At 47.0% G+C, this 6,339-nt stretch overlaps 2 non-coding genes across 2 annotated transcripts; both read left to right on the top strand.

Annotated features, from left to right (window-relative positions):
• Positions 1-860: 860 nt before the first annotated feature.
• On the top strand, positions 861-942 carry TRNAL-AAG (transfer RNA leucine (anticodon AAG)). Its single transcript has one exon. It is a non-coding gene; the product is annotated as a tRNA-Leu (tRNA).
• A 217-nt stretch (positions 943-1,159) lies between these two features.
• TRNAL-AAG (transfer RNA leucine (anticodon AAG)) lies at positions 1,160-1,241 on the top strand. Its single transcript has one exon. It is a non-coding gene; the product is annotated as a tRNA-Leu (tRNA).
• The last annotated feature ends 5,098 nt before the right edge of the window (positions 1,242-6,339 follow it).

Raw genomic sequence — 6,339 nt, 5'->3', positions numbered from 1 at the left:
AAATATATAAAGGCGCAAGCTGCTATAATATTTAACAACCTCCTCGGCCCAGCTCTTGCCGGCTATGAGGCCAATGTTCTCTGACCAGCGTGTGTGTATAGGTCCAAGGTCAGTATAAGGCACATGACACATGAAGCAAATGCCTTCGATAAAATTGTTACTTTCGCGTTTTAATTCGCTGCAACGCTAGAGCCAAATTTCCTCCATCGTCAGAATCACAGCGGGTGCAGCAGAGATAAGAGGACAAATTACGTCGTAAAATGTTTAGCCGCCTTAGGCCCATACTACGCGGCGATAAATTCTCAGCAACGTTTTCACAACGAAACAAGCAACCGAAGTTTATGGTGTGTCCATTCATTTCATAAACAAAAAAAAATACAATCTCTCCTCTTTTCTCCCCGGCTTTCACGTAATGCTTAATGCGCTCGCTACAAGACAAGGGCCTCTCCCATATCCTTTCAACTACTAACCCGACTTCTAGGCAATGTAACAATGCTTTCTAGGCCACGTTTCCGACCTTTCGCATGGAAGCTTCCCGAGTATGAACTAGTATGAACGCCCACTAATCGGTGGCAAGTATTTCGCTGTAACTGCTGCTGGAGCGATGATGGCAGCCCTTTTTGCGAGCGCCGTTGCAACATGCACTCCTTTGCCGTAAATCTCTGGCGATAAACGGCGCTGAACACGTGTCTCCACACAGCCGTCACGACTCGCCAACCGGCTGGCACGCCGCCAGACTCGGCCTTTGTCTCTCGAGAGAGGGCGGTGCCATCGCTGCTCTAAATGAGGTCGCGTCGCGTTTGGCACGTGGCTAGCGAAGCGCTACGCGACAATTGGCGACCGTTCCAATTGCGTTCAGCGGTAGCGTGGCCGAGCGGTCTAAGGCGCTGGTTTAAGGCACCAGTCTCTTCGGGGGCGTGGGTTCGAATCCCACCGCTGCCAGAGCTTTTTTTTTCTTTGCTGTGTGCACTGCAGATTGGGCTGATTTGTGTGGTTAACGGGACTGCAAACTAAATTTCGCCTCCAATGCTGGTGCCGATGACTACTTCTGGAAGTTTGTTTCACTATATGCTTCTTTCATGTAGGATTGCGAATTCCCTGCCCTAATACGTCACTGAGGTGAAGTACGAGAGATGGTGTCTGTATGGCTTCCGCCATCGGTAGCGTGGCCGAGCGGTCTAAGGCGCTGGTTTAAGGCACCAGTCTCTTCGGGGGCGTGGGTTCGAATCCCACCGCTGCCAGAAGTTTTTCACTGCTGTGTTTTTATTTATTTTCAGAATGAGTAACGGAGCAGATGCAGAACACCAACGTTTAAAATACTGTTGTCTCTTTTCTAGAAGAGATTGGAGCATTTTGCCTATGTTTTTTCTCTATAACACTAAACTCTACTATGATTTTATATGGGTGTGTGCCGTACGAAAACCAACCAATGTCAAACCTTTTTGTATTATCTGTGTAAGTTATTTTTGCTTCTCGTTTCGTTCTCGTTGAGTTTACATTTTGTTATTCTTTAGTACTTGGACTTTTTGCTTCAACTGCCTGACACTTCTTTTATTGTGAACTTTAGATACTTTGCAACATTTATTTTTGTTAATGCAGCAATAGAGGTCTTGGGCAATAAAAGCCAAAAGGAACGCCAGAATGTTGGAGTTTCTGTCTATCTCAGATTATAAGCGATAAAGATCATTTAAGCAAGGACGCTTAGAAGATTAGAGCTGTTTTCATTTTGTACTTCGAATTTTATTATGCTTGTGACTGGGCTCGGAGCGATTGGATGATGTACCCCATGCACTTGAGTGTAGCGCTTGTTTACCCGCCTGTTAGTGGTTCAGAATAAACGGTTACTAGTGCACATTGCAGTCTTTCTTGTCCGCTGTCTTCGTTGGGCCGCGGTTCTCTAACAATGCACCAACTCACCCTGCAGTCCGTTATTCTTGTGTAACGTGCCATGCGGGTTGTGGTGATAATTCGCCCACAGCCCTGCTCTAAAAAGCCCTCAAATCAGCTCCACTACAGCTACCGAACGTTAAACCGGACATACAGTACCTTTCCCCCTGAAAACGTACCCTGAATGCTTAATTTTCGTGTCTCCCACTTGGAGGCTTTCACATTCGCTAAATAGGAAACATTGCTGCACACTTGAAGGGAGGAGATCGCATTGCTCGTGCGTATATAAGCACTCACTCTGGGCGAACATGAGGAAGTAGATCAATGCTGCCGCCAGTACCGTGTTTCCAAGTGCCAACACCACACTCAGGACGACGTAGAAGGATGAGTACGGGTCATCCTCCAACCTGCATATATAGAGCAGTAAAAATATCTTGCTACATTTCAAACCTTCGCTGCTATCTTTTGAGCCCGAAAAAAACGCACAATTTCTAGTATCTTTAGAGACTATCAAAACGTTCGGAGAAAGTCGATTCGCGTGTACTTTAGAGGGTGGAGAACGTTTAGGCTCCTATGAGCACTCGTAACAATGCAACAAAGAAGCATGAGTGCATATTTGAGCGTGGGAAAAGTGTCTCGTTTTTGTTTTTTGCTTTGTAAATTTTGTAATTTTCACTACAATGGAAATTTCTAAAAACGTATCCTGAGAGCTTGAAACAAATCGGCGTTCACTCTCCAGGTCTAAGGAGGATTATATACAGGGCATACAATGTAAAGTGAGCTAAGGGTTAAATATCTGTAGTACAAATGCGAGATTGTCATATTAGAATTCGTTGTTTAAGTTCGTACAAATACGCGGATCTCTTAAGAAGATCTAAAATATTTTACGTTCATATAGCAAGTAACTGAGAACGGAAAGCGATGTAATGAGAACAGGTGGCCCACAGAACAGTCGCCGCAACTCAGTCATCAAGCACAATAAACAGGCCTTCTCAGCATATTGATGCATGTCAAGTTATTGTTGACATTGGCTCAGACATTTTATTCTTGTGGTGCTTGTTCGAGGCGAATTCGAGCCAGCAGTACATACGTTTACAGCAGCAAAATCGCAGCCGAAGTCATTTTTTGAAGGTCACTTGCGTAAAAACCGAAACCATTATTTGTATGCTTACAGTAAATCTCTGAATGCTTCTAAGAACTCAAAATGAGATTTTTAAGTGCTACAGATTCCAGATTGGTACTATAAGGTGCCAAAGTAGCATAAGGCGGAATGGGTGCCCTTTTAGCAAAAACCCATCAAAAGCTTCGCGATGATCGGGAACGACAAGCGCTGGAAACCTACTGAAGTTCATCCTGGCCTCTTCATGGCCGGACGTTGTCCCGACCACTCTGAATTTCGGCATATATATCGTCCAGATTTAGACCTTCCCAACCGTATCTCGGTCATGTTGTTTGCCTCAATGCTGCGTGCGCGTGACCCAAACACTGTTGAAAAAGTATAGAGCCAGGTGCTCACCGCAGTCCTGGCAGTATGGCGATTCTCAGGTCGGAAAGGAGTTCGTATTATGTCAAAGTTATTTGACTATGACCATTGGGAAACGTAGCTTCATGATGTGACTAGTCCTAATGATCAGCTTGCAGATGTTTTCAGATAATGCCTAACTCTGAAAGTGGCCAACAAAAGGTGTCACCACTTGTCGTGACTATCTTTTTTATCTCGCGGATACTTGTACGTATTGACTCTGTCTGCTGCATAGCTGTTTCACTAATTTTGTTGCACGCGGTTGTACGTTTATCACCAATCGCAGAGTTAGTAACTTAAACGCACATTACGTTATGACCATGGGTGCTCCGGCCGAATCCGTTAACGTCTAAACTTTGGCGCCCTGTCAGACCGCCAGATCACAATATTCGGTAATTCTCGCAGTTGATAAGATCAAATTGTTCTATATTATGCTTCTCGTGACGGTCGGGGAACGTTCTACCGTGCAGTCGGAAGTACATTGTGAATAGCGGATTAGAAGCGCTTGCAGATTTTCGCGGCGCTCGCAATCACAATCATGACGGCCATTATGACGCCGTGACAAGTCGTGTACACCCACAAGTCTTCGTCTTCACCCATCATGACGACGCCAGACGGGCGCCGCATGCCGACCGAAGACCGCCGCCTAGCCATGCCGACCGAAGACCGCCGCCTAGCCATGCCGACAGAAGACCGCCGCCTAGCCATGCCGACAGAAGACCGCCGCCTAGCCATGCCGACCGAAGACCGCCGCCTAGCCATGCCGACCGAGGACCGCCGCCGTCCACCAATGCCGCCCACAGAGCTACGTCGCCGTGCCGTGGAGGCCCGGCGACCACCGGCTGCCGGGACGTGACGTGCCTCTTTCGGGGGCGACTGGATGACCACGGACTGCTTGCGCTGTTCGCGAAAGATGGCGGTGACACAGGAATCAGCGCACAATGCTAGTAAGGTCAGCTCTCAGAGGCGACAAATCGAATACAGTCATGAAGCGTCAGCCATTTTGAAGTTTAGTCTAAGCAAAGTTTGCTTGCAAGGGCTCTGCTCTGTTATAAACGGTGAAACATGAGACGAACGGTGAACGTGAGATTTCGGTGAAAAAGCTGAGGCTTAAGACGTGCAGATCATCTACTTCTAGCTTTAACACGCTCGTTGCTTTCAAAGAAACAGTGCGTCCGCCGCCACAGGCGCATATCGAAGCAAAGCGATAAAACCACATAGGGACCAAGAGGTGGCGCTTTGCACGGCCTGTAACTAAGCTTCATTGCCTGTCCAGGTAGGGAGCAATGGCGCTTTGAAAGCAGAGACCGTGTTATAGCTAGAAATGAACGACCCTGTACACAAGCCGTGCAGGTCAGTGTGTCCGTGAACCCAGTGATTTCTATGTCGTAGATATAACGGAATGTATGGGTGGTAGCCAGGACTGTTCTCGAAATTAAAGACAGATGGCAACGATGGGAAGACGGCGACGCCACTGACTTGGTGACGTCAGTAGATTTAAAATTGCAATGAAAGGGGAAATGCGAGAGCCAGAGCTGTGCTCTGGTTTAAAAGACAAAGATGAGAGCCCATGATCTGTACAGGCGATGAGGTGACAGTTTGCGATGCCCAATTTACTGCTTGGTTTGTGACGAAACGAAAAGCGGGAGCATGTGGCGCCTGCTAATCTGCAGATACTCGATGAGTGCCAACGGAAAAGTCTTTGAGCAGTCACGATGGTGGAAGCATTAATCTGAAATGCGAAATTCTGGGCTACAGCTTGTGCGTGGGCTGATAGGCCCTCAAATCGTGTAAAGACGTGCATATCAGTCGGCTCTAAAGTGCTGACGGGTAATCGATTCGGGTGTCCCATATTTTTATTTAAAAAATGGAACCAAGTCGCGAGAACAGGAGAGGGTTGTCGTGCGAGGCCTGCTATCATTGCGTTCGTGACTACAGGTCATGGCGAGGACCAAGGCGCAGCCTGGGGGATGTTCCGGTTTCTAAACAGAACCCTCCCCCCCCCCCCCACCCCAGAAAAAAAAACATTCTGAGCGCTGTATCCCACCTTCCTTTCGGGTTCTTTTTTTGCTCTTTTTCTTTTACGGGTGGTGTATAACCTCCGCCGAAAAATTTCTGGCTACACCACTGGCGAGGACGACTGCCATTACGCCGCAAAATTACGAGGGACTTTAGAACTAAAGTAGCAAAAGGCGAAAGCCTTATGGTATTATTTACCTAACTAAATACCAATTGATGGGATTAGTTAATGACTAATTAAGTAATCATTAATCATTAATTCCTCATTACCTACTCTCAACAATTTTTATTTAGCCATTACCTAATATCAATATTTAGTCATTAACTACAAATTACTTACCTAATTAGTCATTAAGTAGTAATTGATCATTGATTGGCATATGGCCATATAAGATACGCACTCGCTCATACTGTGGTAGGGCTTTGTGATTGGTCTATACTTCTCTGACGTCATTCCGTCTCGACCAATCAGAGCCGCCGCAAATGCGGGACACATTTTGTCCGCGACAACAATGAGGCATTAAAGGCTTTCGCCTTAAAACGGCGGGACGCCGGTTTTTACCTGCATCTCCTTGTTCCATTGTTCGGTCTGCTCCGGTGACATCTGCTCCGGAGGCAAGACTGGCAAGGTGGGTGGCTCGGCGGGTACCGCTTTGGGCGCCTGCGTCGGCAGCGAGCACCAGTATGCTCAACGATGCGGCATTGATCGACCGCTACCACCGCTGCACTTCTTGTACCGATGTTAAGCGAAATACAGTGTCAGCGTGACCACTTTATTTTTCGAATCACTCTATACGAAACTGATTCTATCATGCCACCGCCACTTTCAATTCTCACTCTCTACCTTTTCCTTTCCCTCTCTTCCTCTTTTATGCTAAACGGAGTAGCAGGTCAGCGTCATGGCCCCAGCA

This window comes from Amblyomma maculatum, chromosome 3 (genome assembly GCF_055883805.1).
Source record: "Amblyomma maculatum isolate TAMU_Amacu chromosome 3, ASM5588380v1, whole genome shotgun sequence".
Taxonomy (NCBI): Eukaryota; Metazoa; Arthropoda; class Arachnida; order Ixodida; family Ixodidae; genus Amblyomma; species Amblyomma maculatum.
This window is presented reverse-complemented; position numbering and strand designations above follow the sequence as displayed.